This window comes from Chlorocebus sabaeus, chromosome 24 (assembly GCF_047675955.1).
Source record: "Chlorocebus sabaeus isolate Y175 chromosome 24, mChlSab1.0.hap1, whole genome shotgun sequence".
Lineage (NCBI taxonomy): Eukaryota > Metazoa > Chordata > Mammalia > Primates > Cercopithecidae > Chlorocebus > Chlorocebus sabaeus.
The window spans coordinates 16,906,917-16,927,291 of record NC_132927.1 but is presented as its reverse complement, the minus strand read 5'-3'; positions in this window follow the sequence as shown (position 1 = coordinate 16,927,291).

Sequence of the window (20,375 nt, the reverse complement as noted above, 5' to 3'; positions counted from 1 at the left end):
TTATGTAAGAGTGAAAACACTGTCAATATGTTTTTATTCTATTTTCTTTAGTTTTATTTTAATTTGAAGATTTGTCAAAGTGTCATCTACCTGAATAATATTGATCCCTCAGAATTGCTGTAGAGGTGGCAATATCACTTTGAATACTGCCTTTGAGTAATTTTTTAAAGTCAATACAAAACCACATTATATTTGTTGGGGCTTTAACTGTTTATAAAGCACTTTGGTATACCTTATGTACTGCAATTTCTGCAAGAAGCCCTCTGAAGTAGACAGAGTAGAGTAAGTGGTTTTGCACAAGTTCATTCATATGAATGGTAGCAGTCAAAAACAGAATACAGAACATTTGTAATATATAAAACCTTAGAGTCATTCTCTGTGTTCTTTCTGCTTACATTCAGCCCATCATCAAATCCTGTTATTCTGAAAAAAAATCTTTTAATCTATTTTTCCTCTTTACTTATATTACCAACCCTGTATGTAACATAATTATCGACTTGTAACTAGAGTGGAGTAATAATCAGCTATTTTATCCCTTTCTGCCCTACCACCAATTCTAACTGTGAACTTCAGCCAAATTAATCTGCCTGTGATACCATAATTATCTTATGACTTCATTATTCATGTGTTTCAAGGGTTCATTGTTGCCTAAAGGGTGAATTCTGCATATCTTGACCTGACTTGCACCTACTTAGAAGTCTTAGTAACACTAATTGTTTCATCCGGAAGGATCAGGGAGGTGTACTGTAAAAGACTGCCAACCTCAGAATCAGAGAGACTTCAGTAAAATCCCCTTTCTGCCTATTCCTACTATGTGACATTGGCATGCTTCGATCCTCTGTTAACTGAACTGTAAAATGAGGACAATTATATTTAAACCATAGTATTGTTTCAATTTTTTGTTAATTTATAAAAATATGCTGCATATCATGAGTAAGTGGTTGTAATCATTACTTATTATCAAAGGTTATTTTCTACTATTACTTAGCACCAAATTGTTTTTATCTTAACACAATTTAAGAATCTTATGAAAACACTTTTTCTTGTAACATGTATTACCTTCATTTGCCTACTGGCACGATGATATGCCCAATCAAAATCTCAGAAAAGGCGGAAGTAAAGACAGGTGTAACATTAAAAAGAGTAAGGTAAAATAACTCTGAGAACTCAATAATTTCACAAGTTTTATCTTAAAAATAAATAAGCAAAATAATGAAATCAACAGTATACTTTTATGAATTTAAAGTTTATTAGAAACAAAAGTAAATGAGTAAATGAGTAGAATCTCTATTTTGATAGAGATTATTTATAATAATGCCAGCAAATATGCTCAAAGTGGATGCATAAAAGGACAAGAAGAGTAAATGAAGAGAAAGCTAGCTCTGCATGTTGTCAAATGTGATGAATTTTGGTTGTAAAATCAATCAACCAAGAAAAATTATTAATCTTTGCTATAATAAATTTAAAAGTTATCAGTGAATAACAAAATTACTTTCAGTATATTCAAATATTAGTTTGCTATGTAAACCTGCCTATCATTTTATTTTGCTCCCTAGAAAGGTAATGATAGATTTCTTCTAGCCTCCATTAAACTTTTATAAGATCAATGATGCCAGATAATGTACATTCTCATTGGTTTACCAATTACTTATTTTTATATTCCATCAGTAAGCATATTTTTGCATTTACTAGCAATAAGTCTAAATATTTCAGTAACTCACGGTCCAGTAAATGCAATTAGTTTAAAATGTATTTTTGCTGCAGATGAGCAAATTAGAAATTAAGCTATTAGTGAATCAATCAAAGAATATTGCAAGGGTAACAGAAATGGATAATAATAATAATAGCACCATGATAGTGAATGAAGAAAGAGGGTTTGTTAAAGCAAGTGTCTGATGTTTAACAACTGAAAATGGGGAACTCGAGATTACAGGTCTGTTCTCTGATAATGACTCACATAGTAGATGGCATTTTACAGCAATGGGATAGCATGGCAGTACATTAAGAACAAGGAGAAAGAGGGTAGATTTTCATTATGTTAGGAAGTGGTTACACAAGATAATGTGGTGAGCATGGCTCTCTTAACTCTATTAATCCCAGTGTTGAACTAAAATGTTAGTAATTTTGCCATCATACTTATAAAGCTTGAGCAATATTAGAGAACTCCAATTTTCTTTTCTGTGAAATACAAACAAAGATTTCACAGGATCATGCTGAATAACATATAAAAAATATGTAAAATAATCAATTCAATGTAAAATTGCTGATTATTTGGCCCAAGACTGCTGCATTCACACCATTCCATATCTCAGTAATAACATCGTTATCCTTTTAGTTGTTCATGCCACAAAGCTTAGATTCATCTTTGGCTCCTCCCTTTTGTTCACAAGTCTACATCCAATGTATTATGAAATCCTCATGACTTCACCTTCAAAATATATACAGAATGTTTTTTAGGTTTTTACCACTGCCACTTCCACCAGCATGACCCCAGCCTTTTCATTTATCCGTTGGTTCACTACAATAATCTCCATCTATCTGAATGTGTCTACCTTTGCCCTCCCCAGTGACTCTCAACTCAGCATCATGTTAGTTTGCATACTAACATGCTTAATTTAATTCAAATAACATCCTAGATTCCATAGCTCATATCTTATTGAAAGGCTCTTTTCTCTGCTTATCATTATTGATGATACCATTAACTTTATAATACAAATATATATTTCAATTTACTTGTATTATTTTCTAATTTTATATCAGAGTTAAGATTCATATTCAAGATAGAATTATGATTTACTTCCGCATTTGTATCTGTCTAGTACTTCTCCCTAAGTTATTGTTTATTTTGAAAATTACAAGTCAAAAATAACAATCAGGAAAAAATAACTGCTTCTGAAATGAACCCAAAGAGAAGTGAAGAAATTTCATCCTACGTTATTAAATATTCTGGCAGAGATTTCAAAAACATTTTTGTTTGTACAATGACCATTTATTTTCATATTGTTGGCTCTTGGTTACTATTGTTAAATATAGGAATCTAAGATATAAATAAACCGAGAAAGTTAAATCTCTAAATGTCATTCATGTTTTACTTCTAAATCTTTATGTGACAGCCTATGGCATACTCACCTTCTTAATCTCTTTTGTATAGACTAATATAACAAGGTTATTTAATGCAGGGAGAATGCAGTAGTCCCTCCTTACCTATTGGAGATAAATTCCAAGACTCCCACTGGATACTTGAAACTTTGAGTATTACAAAAAGAATGATATATACTCTGTTTTCTCTGTATACAGACATACTTGTGATAAAGTTTAATTTATAAATGAGGCACAATAAAGAGTAACAATAACTAATTAAATAGACCATTTATAAAAATATGCCAACATCACTACTCTTATGCTTTGGGGCCATTATTAAGTAAAATAAGGGTTATTTGAATACAAGCTCTACAATACCAGGTCAGTCAATCTGATAACCAAGAAGGCTATTTAGTTACCAATAGGCAAATCGTGTATACAGCATGTGGATATGTGAAGCAAAGGCATGATTCACGTCCCAGGCAGAATGGAACAGAGTGGCACAAGATTTCATCACACTAACTCAGAATGGTGCAATCTGAAACATGAAGTGTTTATTTCTGGAACTTTTTACTTAATATTTTCAGAGAGCAGTGTACCTCGGGTAACTGAAATTGTGGAAAAGTATTTGAAACCACAGATAAAGGAGACTGTTGAACTAATTTGAGTCTCTTTAATATCAGCTGTTTCAAAGGTAAGAAAACACTTAATTTAGGTTGCACTTTCACACAATTACGTATTTCCAAATACGCCATCTTCCCCAAAATCGAGTGTAATTTTGCTGCTTTCTGGGGAATATATACATATTTTGGGGACTAACACAGCATCACAGGATATGACATAAAGGTAAGGTGAACAGGGAAAAGTTTTCTCCCCTTGTATAGATTATTCAAATATTTTGTGTAATTATACATACCTGTTATCATGTTTGAATGCAGAGACCGGGGTTGATATATGGATTAGACTACAAATACAGGAAAATAGAAATATGTTTCATATGGTTTAATACTTAAATTTACTTCATTTCCACATCAACTGTCTTCATTACCACATCGACACGTTATCATTTTGAAAAGATTATTTTGGGCTGAGACAATGGGGTTTTCTAAATATACAATCATGTCGTCTGCAAACAGGGACAATTTGACTTCTTCTTTTCCTAACTGAATCCCCTTGATTTCTTTCTCTTGCCTGATTGCCCTAGCCAGAACTTCCAACACTATGTTGAATAGGAGTGGTGAGAGAGGGCATCCCTGTCTTGTGCCAGTTTTCAAAGGGAATTTTTCCAGTTTTTGCCCATTCAGTATGATATTGGCTGTGGGTTTGTCATAAATAGCTCTTATGATTTTGAGGTACGTTCCATCAATACCGAATTTATTGAGCGTTTTTAGCATGAAGGGCTGTTGAATTTTGTCAAAAGCCTTTTCTGCATCTATTGAGATAATGATGTGGTTCTTGTCTTTGGTTCTGTTTATATGCTGGATTATGTTTATTGATTTGCGAATGTTGAACCAGCCTTGCATCCCAGGGATGAAGCCCACTTGATCATGGTGGATAAGCTTTTTGATGTGCTGCTGAATCCGGTTTGCCAGTATTTTATTGAGGATTTTTGCATCGATGTTCATCAGGGATATTGGTCTAAAATTCTCTTTTTTTGTTGTGTCTCTGCCAGGCTTTGGTATCAGGATGATACACCATGGAATACTATGCAGCCATAAAAAAGGATGAGTTTGTGTCCTTTGTAGGGACATGGATGCAGCTGGAAACCATCATTCTTAGCAAACTATCACAAGAACAGAAAACCAAACACCGCATGTTCTCACTCGTAGGTGGGAACTGAACAATGAGATCACTTGGACTCAGGAAGGGGAACATCACACACCGGGGCCTATCATGGGGAGGGGGGAGGGGGGAGGGATTGCATTGGGAGTTATACCTGATGTAAATGACGAGTTGATGGGTGCAGCACACCAACATGGCACAAGTATACATATGTAGCAAACCTGCACGTTGTGCACATGTACCCTACAACTTGAAGTTTAATAATAATAAATAAATAAAAAAAAAAAAAAAAAGAAAAGATTATTGACACTTTTTAAAAGATAGGTGACCACTTGACACAATGAAACACAAGTAGTTTGTGAATTAGGGCTCTTGACAGTAACTGATTGGTATTCCCTTGTCACAAGACTACACATGTGCCTTGCCTAGACACCAAAATTAATTAGAGTAGTCTATTTTCCCATGGAAACCTGAAGACTTCAAGAATTACTTATTGTCCTATATTTTACTTTTTTGAGGGGAGTAGGAGATTTAGGGAGGAAAACCTTACTATGCTTTTGTAACACATTTTTTTCTCATTCACTCAGAACAGATTACTAGGAGAATATCACTTAACTCTTAAGTGGAATGTTAGATGAGACAATACCACTAGCCAATTTCTAAAGGCAAAACAAACTTTTTACAACAGTAATAATGGTAATAATAATTACTAGCATACCTGAATGCCTACCGGAAAGCTTATTCTACTAAGCAATTGCCTGCATTATCTCTTTTTACTGTCTCAGAAATTCTGCCAACTAAATGCTATAATTTCCAGTTTACAGATAAACTAATAGAACAATGGAGAAAAAAGTAGAGGTACTATTCATATGATGTCCAACTTCAGAAGCTAAAACTTTGCAGTAAAGTAGTTTCTTGAGAGTTTATTTATTATAACAGTGATATCTCTTTTTAAAATATAATTTTAAATATAATTAATTTATATAATTTATAACTTTTAAAAGTATTGTTTATTATTTTATTATTTTTATTGGTTATGATCCCTAAAAAAGTAGAAGTCAGGTACTACCAAGGGAAAAAAAAAGATATATTTGATCAGTTTTAAGACCATTCTAACAAATGTATACCAAGGGAAAATTTTAAAAGGCAGGCTTTGTAAAGAAAAAGATTTCTAAATTACAAAGGTCCTACTTGACCAAGACAGTTTTAATGTTGTTCTCAGCTTGAATAAACTTTAGATAAGTTTCTTCCTGACTATAGGACCCTGATGTCTCTTTTCTTAGAGAATTTACTTTATAAAACTTACAATAGGACATTTTTTTTTCTGACCTTTGAGATGTAAATATTCTACAACACAGGAATATCTTTCTTAAAGACATGGAAGTCATCACTTTGAAATCTAATCATCAAGAAAGAGGGATCCTCTGTTTCCCAGCCTCTGTGGAAAGTCAAGAATATAACTTTTACAAGTGACTGTCAGCAAACACAGACGGCCTAGATGGTTTAATCATATTGACCAACCTCCTCATAACATGCTTCGGGAATTTTTCATTAGTTCATCCCAGCATTTAAGTTTTGTTTCAGCAAAGTTGAGTTCAGTCTTTCTCCCGTATTGCAATACTCTTGAAGAAAGTTGTCCTTGCTGTTTTTAACAACTGTCCCAGTACATTTTTTTTTTCTTACATACCAACAGTCAGGTCATGAAGGCTGTACCTTGATTATTATTTTTTCTTCCATGTAGTAGGATACTGCTTCCAAAACTAAGCTGTAGACATTTTACCTCCAGGAAGAAACAAGATATGATGGAGAAAAGTGCACTCCAGGAAGGATGCACATGTATAGTGAGTGCTCTGCTTCAGCCCTATGGAAGGCTGAGAAAGAGGAAGTGGGAGCCAGAAGGGGGTCCGCCATGGCTTCACTCCCCCAGGCCTAGATCTCAGTGGAGTGGTGAGAAATACTCTGGAGAAAAATCTGAGTTGTAAGAGGCTTTTGAATCATGTATCCATCAGGGTTCTCCAGAGAAATAGAACTAATAGTTTATAAAAATAGATATCTGGAGGGACAGAGAGAGATTTATTATGGGAATATACAACACACACACACATATACATATAGGTGTATATATATACACACACATACACTCATATGTATACATATACATGTATGCATATATACATGTGTATATCCATATCTACATACACTCATATGTGTATATATATGCACCTGTATGTGTGTATGTATATTCATCTACATGTGTATATATATGTGTGTGTGTGTATATATATATATTCCTCTCTCCTTGTCACATGAATTGGCTCACATGATTATGAAGGCCAAGAAGTTTCACCATTTGCCTTCTGTAAGCTAGAGAACCAGGAAACCCAGTGTTGTAAGTAGATTGAAGTCCAAAATCCTGAGAACAAGCGGGGCCAATGTTGTGAGCCCCAGAGTCTGAAGATCCATAAACCAGGAGCTCCAATGTTCATGGAAGCAGAAAATAAATATCTCAGCTCAAGAAAAGAGAGAGAGAGAGAATTTGCCTTTTTGTCCTATTCATACCCTCGGTGGATTGGATAGTGTCTGCCCACACTGGTGACAGTAAAATTTATCAGTCAGTCTACTGATTCAGTGCTAATCTCTTCAAAAAACACCCTCACAGACACATGCAGAAACAACGTTTTATCAGCAATCTAGCCATCCTTAACTCAGGTAAGGTTGTGTATCAAATTAGCAATCACCAACTATTTCCAGCTTCAGTCTCTGACTCACTAAGGAGCTACATGCCTCTTGAGAAGTCACATCAGGAGACCGGTGTCATGGTGTGATCTGGCCAAAGGTGTACAACCCTTCAAGATCATCCTTGGCCCCTAAGTAGCATGAAAGGTCTACAGAATTCATTAAGTGCTCTGTAGAGGGAGACAAAACAAAGCTAGTAATTCCAGCTAGTGGATTTTAAAGTTCACTATGGTGTGTGTAAAGGACTCAGGTGTTTCAAAATGTCAGCCAGAAAGGAATTAACACCATCATAAATCAGACGAAGCTAGGCCAGTTGGAAAGCCTGCTAGAGTCTGCACAAGACTTGAGAAGGCAGCACTCAAATGCACCACCTGCAGACATCTTTAGCTGATGCCAGCAAGGCATGCTGGAACCAAAAAGACAGGTGACCTGCACAGAGGCTCAAGAAGAGACAGAGAACTTCAATCCTGTGAGCCTGAAGACTCAAGGCCAGTGAGGGGAAGAGAAAGGCAATCTCTGAGACTTCAGTTTTACTTAAAACAATCTGTTTTAAATGGAAATGGGACTGAGATGCCATTAGAAAGGAGTTAACTATTTTGGAATATAAGCTCATGAAGATGATTATTAGATCAATTATAAAAAATGAAATGAAGTCAGAGTTTTATTTGCATACAGTGAATATATTTGCCATTCATTCTGTATTCCTTGAACTCTGCCCCAAACTAACTATATTAATATAAACAATTTCCCCAAACTCTTTACTAAACACACAATTTTATTACAGTGATATTGTTAAGCACATACAGTGCTAGTAAGCACTTACAATGTCATGATCACAAAACATACTCAATAAAAACATCCCCATCATTTTGTTGTGCACTAGGTATGATGCCAGAGATTCTATGTAGAAACTACAAAATGAAAACCTTTGTTCTCATATAGTTTACAGCAGGGCTGAACAAACTGCAGCCCCCAAGTCAAATGTAGTCCACCACCTATTTTCATAAATGAAATTTTATTGAAGCACAGCTGCACCCATCTGTTTACCTATTGTCTATCACTGAAATAACTGTGTTCATAGAGATATTACTGGCAAAGGCAACTTGGCACAGTTGAAGGACTGAAAGATTAGCAGAGGATCAGTGCAGAGAGTCTAGACAAGGCTGGTGAGGTAAAATGAAAACCAGATTACCCAAGGCCTTATCGACTTCGTGGTAAGAGTTTGAGGCTTTATTCTAAAAGCAGTAAGTACCCACTGAAGGTGAATAAGTTCAGAGTGTAGGAATAAAGAAGGGAGAAGGGCTTGATTGTGACTTAATATAATCTGCATGTTAAAGAAAATAAAAATGGGCCACAGACTTTAACAAACACCTCTCCAAAGAAAATATACATATGGTAAATGAGCATATGAAGACACTTTACATTATATGTCATTGGGGAAATGCAAATTAAAGCAATGACATATCACTGCTGACTTATTAGATGGCCAAAATTCAGAACACTGGACAACACCAAATGCTAACGAGGACATGGAGTAATAGGAGTTCTCATTCGTTGCTGCCAGGGAAGTCAAAATGGTACATTCACTTTGCGAGACAGTTTGGCAGTCACTTACAAAACTAAACATATTCTTATCATATGATCCAGCAATCATGCTCAATATTTATCCAAAGGAGTTGAAAATTTATGTCCACACATAAATCTGCACACAGATATTTATAGCACCTTTATTCATAATTAGCAAAACTCAAAAGCAACCAAGATGTCCTTCAGTGGGTGAATGGGTAAATAAACTTGGTACATCCAGAGAATGGAATATTAGTCAGCATTAAAAATAAACGAGTTCTACCAAGCCATGAAGTGACATGGAGGAAATGTAAATGAATCTTACTAAGTAAAATAAGGGAATCTTAAAAGACTACATAATGTAAGATAGCAACTATATGAAATTCCTAAAAAGGCAAAACTATGAAGACAGTAAAAATATCAGTGCTTGCCAGGTACTAGGAGGCAGGAAGAGAAGGATGAATAGTCACAGCAGAGAGGAATATTAGGGCAATGAAACTACTGTGTATACTACTACAATGGTGAATATGTGTCTTTATAAATTTGTCCAAATTGTAGAATGTACAACACTGATATTAACCCACATGTAAACTATGGACTTTGGGTGAGAATGTGCATCAAGATAGTTTCATCAGTTGTAGTTAATGTACCATTCTGGTGGAGGATGTTAATAATGGGGGAGATTATAGTGTATAGGGGCAGAAGTGTATGGGAAGTCTCTGTACCTTCTCAATTTTGCTGTGAACCACCTAATACTGCCTTTAAAAATTTAATTTGAAAATAAAATTATAATCCATTTTTTGAAAAATAAAAATTGAATTAAAATAACAGATGGTAAAAGGAAATGGGGCCCAGAGTGGTTAAATGAATTGGTAGACTGTTAGATTAATTAGATGAGAGAAGATAATAGATTGATATACAAAAAAATTACAAATATAGAGGAGATATTTAGGAGTTAGCATTGTCAAAAATGGATGATGAGATTGGAAAAGAGATTACAAAAAATAAGGTAAAAAATTATTTCCAATAAAGTTTCTTTTCTTTTTTTTCTTTTTTAAGACGGAGTCTTAATTTGTCGCCCACGCTGGATTGCAGTGGTGCAATCTGGGCTCACTGCAACCTTCACCTCTTGCGTTCAAGCAATTCTCTTGCCTCAGCCTCCCGAATATCTGGGATTACAGGCATGCACCCCCATACCCTGCTAATTTTATGTATTTTTAGTAGAGAAAAGGTTTCACCACATTAGCCAGGATAGTCTTGATCTCAGGACCTTGTGATCTGCCTGTCTCAACCTTCCAAAGTGCTGGGATTACAGGCACTAAGCCACTGTCCCCAGCCCCAAAAGAGTTTCTAAATCTAGAACATATTCATTTAGTGTGCCCCGCCTCACTGTATGTTTTATATAAATTTGGGTGAATAATTAGTGGTAGTCAATGTTCTCAAAACATTACAAATAAATACAGAAAAAAAAAATTCTAAAAAGGTAGCCAAATACCTGACATGCAAACAAATCCATGTTAAAATTTGAATTTCTTAAATTTTTAAAAGTATAGATACAATTTTATCAGGTAGAATTATGGTCCCAACTTATCCCATGAACACTTTAAACAAAATTTTACAATAAATCTGAAAGTGGCTTTACAAAATATTACTATCATCATCATGACAATTGTCCCTTTTTCCACAGATATGTGTATTTATTTCTCCGATATTCAGGAGGATGGGTTACTATAAAAAACAGGGAAATGGATTATGAAAATATTAGATTTTTGATGAATGATGTGATGATTTGAACTAGAGAGAAAAAAGTAGCAGCATAGCATAGCAATGTACATTGTTGTGCAAATTATAAAATAATGAAAAGTTGAATGTGATTAATATACTTTAAACATGAAAGTTGTCAGTTCCATGTGCTTTCTTCCACTGTTTAACTGTAATTACTCTTTTATGATCTCCAAGAAAGGATTCAAGTACAAATAATTGTGATTATTATTTTAAAACATTATAATTTCGAATAGAGGATGACTAAATACCCTCAGTAGTCATTTAGTGATTCTTTTGATGGTTTCACAAATTATTCATGTATACAAACCGAGTGGCTTGTCCTTGCCAGAGTTCTTTGAGAAAACTGTGTTTATAACTATACATAACACACTGAATTTTAAAACTTAATGAAATCAATACCTAAAACATTTATACAACGTACTTTCACACATATCAATCCCTACTTCCTACTTCCCAAGACCGGACTTTATCCTGCAAAATCCTCTGAGACGTTTCACATGTAAATTCAGTTTCAATAGCTCTAACACATATTAATAATTCTCCATCCCTACATATTTTATCCCTATTCATGAAGATGCATGGCTCCCAGTAATTAGGCCTTAAAATCACTGATTCTCTTAGCTGCTTCTCTACTCTTTAATATTTTGTCAATCTCTAAGTTCTCTTAATTTTTTACATCATTTCTCCATTTTTTCTTTTTCTCCCTGAAGGTAGCATGTTAAACGAAACAGATCTAGATTAAAATTACTGAGTGAACACCTAGTATATAAATTAACCATAAAGTACAAAAATTAAACCTGGTTACTTCTTTCAGGGAATTCCTGTTCTGGATTTAAAGATGTAGGGTTTGTAATTTGAGAGATGATTATGCCAGGCAATTTATGAGCAGTTAGGTCTTTCTTTTCAAAATGGTTTTGTTTCTTGTAGGAAAAACACAAAACCATTTCCACCTAGAAGTTCTGGGAACAAGAGAGAGCGGGGGAAGAAGAATAAAATATATAATATTTGTGTGCAGCACTGAAGAGAACATAAAACAATAAACAATGGGAGGAAACAGACACTAGAGCTGAGGAAGAGGTCAGGGACACAAAAAAGAAAACAGAATGTAAAGACTCAGAATTGCCCGCTGGAAATTGAACACTTCCTGGAGTAAATTTTAAAAAAAAAAAAAACTGACAGGAGACAACAGTTATTTCAACAAGAAAATTAAGCAATTATAGAAGATTCCAATTAAATATAAGGTTAAAGAACAACAAGAGAATGCAAGATATCCAGTCATATCTGTTTAATGAACTCTTCTCAGTTCTCTGTGGAAAGACAGAATATTAGGAAGAATAAGATACTTGAGATTTCAGAAGGATAGTAATTATGAGATATGAATAATATTTAATTCAAAATGAGTCAATGTTTTAATCTTAACCAAATAATATATGCATTAAAATGTTTCTTATTTTTAATGAGATTGCCATTTAATATTGATATCTAACATTGATTTGATATATGTCCATGGCTACCCATTGAGTGATGAAAAGAAAGATGGGTAGACTGTCATGGATACAGATTAGATTTCTCTAAGGTTTGGAAGCTCTCTAAGAAGTTACAAGGCTAATGAAGTTTGGGTAAATTAATATCTTATCCACATAGTTCAATGAATTATTACATGAACTGAAAACTCTGTGATCACTATCCTATCTTCTTCCCCAAGGATCCAACTCTATCGGAATAAATCTTCTCTTCAGTCTTGAGGTGGTAAATGATTCTAATGAAGAACTAGATCCCAGGAATATTTTAAGGTTGGTGGGGTTCATATAGGCTTTTTTCCTTTCTCTCTAAATTTTTGTGTATTTTCTTTCACAATAACTAACATGAGCTTAACTCATGCCAGATTCACAGGTGTTATTTTAATGTGTACATTCATACAACCTCATTTACCTAGTTGCCAATAAACCAGTCAATATATTCATTCAATATTATATTTGTTAATAATCAGCTGGCAGCCAAAATATTAAACAGCAGTTGCTTTTTATTTTCTTAGACTATAGCAAAGGTTTATTTAAGAGCACTTCCCCTTTACTTCTTAAACATCTGAAGTTAAGCCTCTGTTTTTGCTGAGGTAGTTAACATCATGAGCATTCATTTTAATTAATGAGAGTAAGAATCTTCAGTCGAATTTTCTGCCTAATCTTCTTTGAATTTCAGTTGTAATTTGAGTGAGCTCTTGGTCACAAATCAGGTTCAGTGGCTTTAGTATTCAACCCAAATAACTTTCCAACAAGTCATTTTCCCACTGAAGTTGTCACTGGCATTTTCCTCCCATTATTTATCACATCGTGGCATCCAGTCAAGAAAATTAAAAATTCATAAGCTTTGCTCTTATTTTAAGTCAACTTCAGCAACACAGGAAGTGAATTTAATAAATGCAACTCTTCTCTGTCAAGAACACACACCTAGATATGTGCATTGCTGTTGGAAATCCGCTCATTGAGGCTTTACCAAACCTCATTGTTGAAAACTGTACCCAGTATTTTTCTACATTGCACTCACTGATATCTACCATGCTATTTGTATACTGATAATATACAAATATAACATATACACAGTTAAATATAACATATAAATACAAAATATATGTATAATTTGTTTATCCATGTATACATATACAGATATACATATTGTCTGTCATCCTCCATTATAAGTTCCATAGTAAAGGAGATCCTTTATTTTTCTATTGTGTTTTAAGTTCTAGAGTAGTAACTAGGAAAATGGGGCACTTAATACATATTTCATATGTTCTCAATCCACAAGATCTACCTACAATACGAAAAATAGAATAGAAAAACTCTTATCACTTCTCTAAATTTAGAGCAGAACACTTCTCAGAGGGCGGGTATAATTATCAGTCATGTTTAAAACCTAAATTCTTAAGAATGGCCTTAAGGCCATTTTCCCTTAACCTTAAATATACTATGCAGACTATTTTAAACCCCTAAAAGTAAGGACATATTAATATATCTAATATTATTAAGAATATATTGACATTAATGCCAAGTCATCCATCTATTCAGCTATATATGAAATAACTCAGGCTAAGAGCATGTAACCTTCCTCATCTAACTCTAAGCCAAGCTATTATGCACTCCTTTGCAGACTTTTAAGGGGAACCACGGGTCCCATTAACCATTATCAGGATAGCTCAGGAAGTAGAGACAGGTACTTTAATGAGCTCCTTTATCTTACTTTTATCTTAGCAGGTAAAAAAAGATAAGCATTAGCTATCGAGTCCCACTGTTCTTTAATGATAACATTGGTTGAGTGTGAAGCCACATTTTAAAAGGGCTGACACACCTAATAATATGTAGGTGCTATATAAGAGCCTTATGTGGTTACCAGCTTTTCTTTCAGGCAGTTCACCCAAAAAAGAGTCAATCTTTTAACTGTTCTTCTCTTCTAGACACATTGTATAAGCAGCTGTACAATTAGGATTTGAAATTTAAATCCAGCTTTTCAAAATATAGTCAATAATATTTCACAATTGAGTTCTTTTAGCAGTTTGTTGCATAATCAGCATGAAACCTAACAAAATTGTACACCAAAGAAAGTCAAAGACATCTGCCTAACTGCTTTATTGAGTGCTTGAGCAATTCCGTGGAAGCTTTTCCTGTATCACCTGTGGTGGAACAGATGTGGCTGCTGTGTGAAGCATATATTAGGGTTGTAGAATAACTGCTAGAAAGAAACTCCAAATGCAGAAATATATATTTTAGTTCATGAAAAGAGCCTCAAGGAATCCAAACCACTTTCGCCTATTATATAGTTATAGGCTGAAAAGAACACACCATGCAAGACAGATCTAGCTGAATAAGGATTTTATGTTGAAGAACTTGAATAAATTATAGTTTAATTTTTATATTTTTTATAACATTGAAATGCTTCATTTAAGGTATAAAACAGAAAGTCACAGTGATAGAATATTTTGTGTTGAGGGGATATTTAATTTTTGTTTTAGTTTTGATTTAAATGAATCCTTACCGAAAGGAATTTTGAGGGAATTCTGCAAAGTGCATTTTGTAATATGTTAAGTCATTAGAGTTCACATTAATCTTTAGTGCCTCCTCCGTAAAAAGATGAGATAAAGGGAAAAGTAAATGTTATTTTAAAAAGTCTAAAATAATAGACTGGACATGGTGGCTCATGCCTGTAATCCCAGCACTTTGGGAGACCAAGGTGGGTGGATTACCTGAGGTCAGGAGTTTTTCCCCACCCTGGTAAGCCTGAGGGTACTGCAGGAGACCAGGGCATATATCAGTCCTTATCTCAACCGCACAAGACAGACAAGACAGACATTCCCAGAGTGGCCGTTTATAGACCTCCCCACAGGAATGCATTCCTTTCCCAGGGTATTAATATTAATATTCCTTACTAGGAAAAGAATTTAGCACTATCTTCCCTACTTGCACATCTGTTTATAGGCTCTCTGCAAGAAGAAAAATATGGCTCTTTTTGCTCGACCCCACAGGCAATCAGACCTTATGGTTGTCTTCCCTTGTTCTCTACAAATCACTGTTATTCTGTTCTTTTTCAAGGTGCACTGATTTCATATTGTTCAAACACACATGTTTTACAATCAATTTGTACAGTTAACACACTTATCACAGTGGTCTTGAGATGATGTATATCCTCAGCTTACGAAGATAACAGGATTAAGAGATTAAAGTAAAAACAGGCATAAGAAATTATAAACATATCATTTGGGAACAGATAAATGTCCATGAAATCTTCACAATTTATGATCCTCTGCCACAGCTCCAGTTGGTCCCTCCATTCAGGGTCCCTGACTTCCCACAGCAGAACTCTAGAGTCTCTGAACTAGATGAAACTGGATTCAACATGAAAACCAAGGAAGAATCAAGCAAGTTTATGGGAGCAGGTCTGGCCTACAGATAAACACAGGGGAGATACATGGCACAGGCTTCAGTGTCTGATCTGGAAAACTCTAAAGAGTGTGGATGTCTTTTATAGCCTATCCTCTGCAAAATCATTTGGGCTGCTGGCCAGTAAGGGAAAGCACTGGAAAGCACATGAAATACCCAGGTTTATAAGGAATTCTGTCTAATAAATGAAAAGGATCTAATGGATTCCGAGGTGGTGCCCCAGTGTCACCTACGAACTGAGGGAAGTACAAGAAATACGCATTTATTGAAATATCACCCTGGTCCAATCTGAGCATTTTCCCTTCTATTTCTTTTTCCTTTTTTGCTAATGTTATGCTATTTTTTTTAAACAGAATTTGTTAACATTGCAAAATTATATGTTTGAAATAAATATAAAAGAATTCAAAAGAATTTGTAGTCAATCAAGTGCAATTTAGATACCCAGTTAAAGTTGTATATATCAGCAATGACTATAGAAATAGATTTTCTAAATAGTCTTAAATTAAAAGATTGTATCTTAATCTTACCTTTCTTCTAGTGATGGGTTAAATTCTAAAATACACCTATAAGAAATGATCTAAAAATTATTTTTATAAAAAAATAAATAGACATCAATTTAATGAATAGTTTTACTTCATAGAGCAAAAAAAATTTTACTATTCACAAGTATAATGCTTCAAGTGTTATTCAAGTTTAGTCTAAGAAAACCCCCAAATCAGAAAATTTTATATAATTTTGCATGCAATTTTTTAAGTGTTAAAACAGGTTTCAAACAGTACTGTGCACGCTGAAAGGAGCCAGAAATTTACACATTAATGTATTAATGATTACTTCCATTGTTGAATATAAATATAGATATTTTAATGTGATGCTTTTATTCCTTTTTAGTAACTTTTTTTTAAAAAAAGAATCTAAATTATGGAGGGGGATGTGAGAAATCTTTTCTATAACAAAGGTGGAACCATTTCTAAATTACTGAGACATACTTGTCTGTTTCTTTGTTAAATGGCCTGTATGACACAGTGGATGCATTGTCCTAATAATTTCTTTCTGTCCTGACAAAACTTATACTGTCATTGCCTCCATTACAGAATTTTAAAATTTCATTTATTTTGTCACACCTACTAATTTTCATTTATATCACTACGTATCATATTAATTTCTTCTCAAAAGTCTAACCAGAATTTGTACCGTCATGTCGTTAATAGTTGTAAGAATCCCATAACAGTATTTGTTTCCAACCATCTGTAAAATTCATAGAATATTTAAATATCCCCAGCTGTTAAAAACAGCAACCCCATAAAATTTTACTAGGTAATAGCATCAAAATAGCTGATTTTATTCCTGATATGCCATTTTATTTCTAAACCTTTTGCCACACCAGGGTAGAAATATAATTTAACTAAACAACTTCTAATTTGAGCTTTCCTTTTCAAATACTTATATATTCTTCCTTCAAAAAGTACATGATAGGATATTGTTAGGGTTATATTTTGAGTTATTTTTAATAGAGTATTGGTGAAATTCAATTTACTAAAAACTCAACTTTTGCAACAATAGAATCCTAATAAAGTATGTTTCAATAATTTAGAAGTAGCTCAGATAAACTTCAAACTTGCTATGATTTCATCTCCAAAGCTAGTGACCTTAACGTTGATAAACAATATGAATCCTTTCAATGTTCAGTAAACCGACTTTTCAGAAAAACATTAACAAAATAAAATTCAAGTAATAAAGAAAATAGTTTTTCACTATCTGAATGGCTCTGAATACAAATCCTCGTTAGTAAACTAAAGAGTGGGAATCCTAGATGGGATAAAACTTCTGATTTGTATCAGAGACACAATTTATCACAATAGAAGATAAGTTTCCAAGAGAACTTCAGAATGAATGACAGTTTTATATTGTTGCTTTTTTTTAAAAAAATGAAATTCTTTCAAATAACTTAACTGTTGTGTAAACAAGGTATACTCACACACTGAAGACATTTTATCACTTTTGTGTACAAAGCAGAACTGAAGCAGGCAGCATGAAATTAAGGTCAGAGTTAGATCTGAAAGCAACACATGGTAATAACTGAATAGCATATATAGGATTTTTTTCTGCCTTTCAGGACAGAAAATCTCATTCTCCTAAGCCTCGCTTTTCATTATTTTGAAAGATTTAAAGCTTTCATAGCATACAAAAATGATACAATATTTAAATTAATTTTAGTGTAGCATTATTTGAAGTAAGCACCCATTTAAAGTTAAAATAGATATAGGAAATCTGTTGCTACTGCACAGTATTATTTACTCAATTAGATGGTAAAATATGATTTATATATTCTCAATTACATAAGCAAAATTTGCAGAAGTCCTGACAGGGAAAATATTTTCACAAATCAGTTTTATTTAAATGAACCTAATTAGAAAAAATTTTAAAGTTCAAAATATGATTCAAAATGTACAATGTTTCACAATATTCTATCTTTCCACATAATTATTTTATACATTTTTTAAATTGGCATGTTACATCACCCTTCATTGTATATGACAGCAGGATTTGTTAACAATACTTAAAAAATAATATTTACATAAAAACAAATAGATTGGTAATAAGGTTTGGATCTGTGTTCCCACCAAATCTCATGATGAAATGTAATCCTCAGTGTTGGAGATGGGGCCTGGTAGGAGGTGTTTGGGAAATCGGTGCAGATCCCTCATGTCTTGGTGCTATCCTTGTAGTAGTAAGTTCTGGTGAGATCTAGTTGTTTAAAAGGCTGTGACTCCTTCCCCCGCTGCTTGCTCTCTTGCCACGGGAAGTGCCGGCTCCTGCTTTGCCTTCCACCATGAGTAAAAGCTCCCTGAGTTCTCCCCAGAAAACAAGCAGATGTCAGCACCAAATAGAATGGTCTCCATCTGAGAGACTTTGTCTCCTCTGACTCACTTCATTTGAAATGAGATCTATAACAAGACTTCCCACCCTTAGTGGCTCTGGTCACAATCTTTGCTATATAGGTAAATGTCTATGTGATACAATAAATGAATTTAATGCTTCTGATCACAGACTTCATGCAAAAATGGGCCTTTGAATTTCTCATGGTGTTTTATCTCATGGTCAGGTCTTTAATAATATGAAGAATATATTTTAAATTTTATTTTGTAAAGCAATTTTTATTATTATCAATGGATGGAAAAATTTCTTAATACCAAATGAGATCTCCTTAGGTATAGATATGTGAGAAGATAATTTGAAGCAGAGAATAAAAGAAGAGGAAAAAAATCCGTTTTGAGAAAAATCCTTTTGTTTATTCAGTGTGAATCTACAAAGAGATAAATTATGCTGCTATAAAGACACATGCACACGTATGTTTATCGCAGCACTATTCACAATAGCAAAGACTTGGAATCAACCCAAATGTCCATCAGTGACAGATTGGATTAAGAAAATGTGGCACATATACACCATGGAATACTATGCAGCCATAAAAAACGATGAGTTTGTGTCCTTTGTAGGGACATGGATGCAGCTGGAAACCATCATTCTCAGCAAACTATCACAAGAACAGAAAACCAAACACCACATGTTCTCACTCATAGGTGGGAACTGAACAATGAGATCACTTGGACTCGGGAAGGGGAACATCACACACCGGGGCCTATCATGGGGAGGGGGGAGGGGGGAGGGATTGCATTGGGAGTTATACCTGATGTAAATGACGAGTTGATGGGTGCAGCACACCAACATGGCACAAGTATACATATGTAACAAACCTGCACGTTATGCACATGTACCCTACAACTTAAAGTATAATAATAATAAATAAATTAAAAAAAAAAAAGTCCTTTAGTGGAATGAGAAATGACAGTGGTGGCAGAAAACGTGATGAGAAAGAGGAAAGGGCAAGCTCAGTGAGAGCCTTAGAGACTATGATAACCACATATGTTCCTGATTTCTTCCATCAGTAAAACCATCATCAGAATCCACACTACAGTTTGCAAATGATTACAGAACATAAAGACATCAAAAAATAAGTAACCGATTTTATATTTATGTATGATCCTCAAAATAATGAATGATTATCTAAATCAACATTTTCAAAGGTTAGTGTTCAATGCCCTAGAGCCATCAGCTAATGGGAAAAGGAGTTCATTATAGTAAAAATAGTTAGGAAACTCTTTATTTTATTTCTGTAACATTTGAATTACAGAAGCTTTACATTTCCACAATTTATTTAGCTAATTCAATATTTTTTAAAAATCTGGTTTGGTTATTAAATACTGGATTATTCTTTTGCCTCTCTAGGTTTAAAGTTATTTACGTTTGATATTTGATGAATTTTCAAATAAAAAAACACTAAGAATTTTTATCTTTCTTTGGATTTTTTGTATGTGTTTATGAGTTGGAATTTTATTGAAGACAATATGTGGGAAACTGTGTCATCTGAATGGAGGCCATTGAAATCTTGGGAACAGATGTTATTTGCAACAGTACTCATCCTGAAAAGGTATT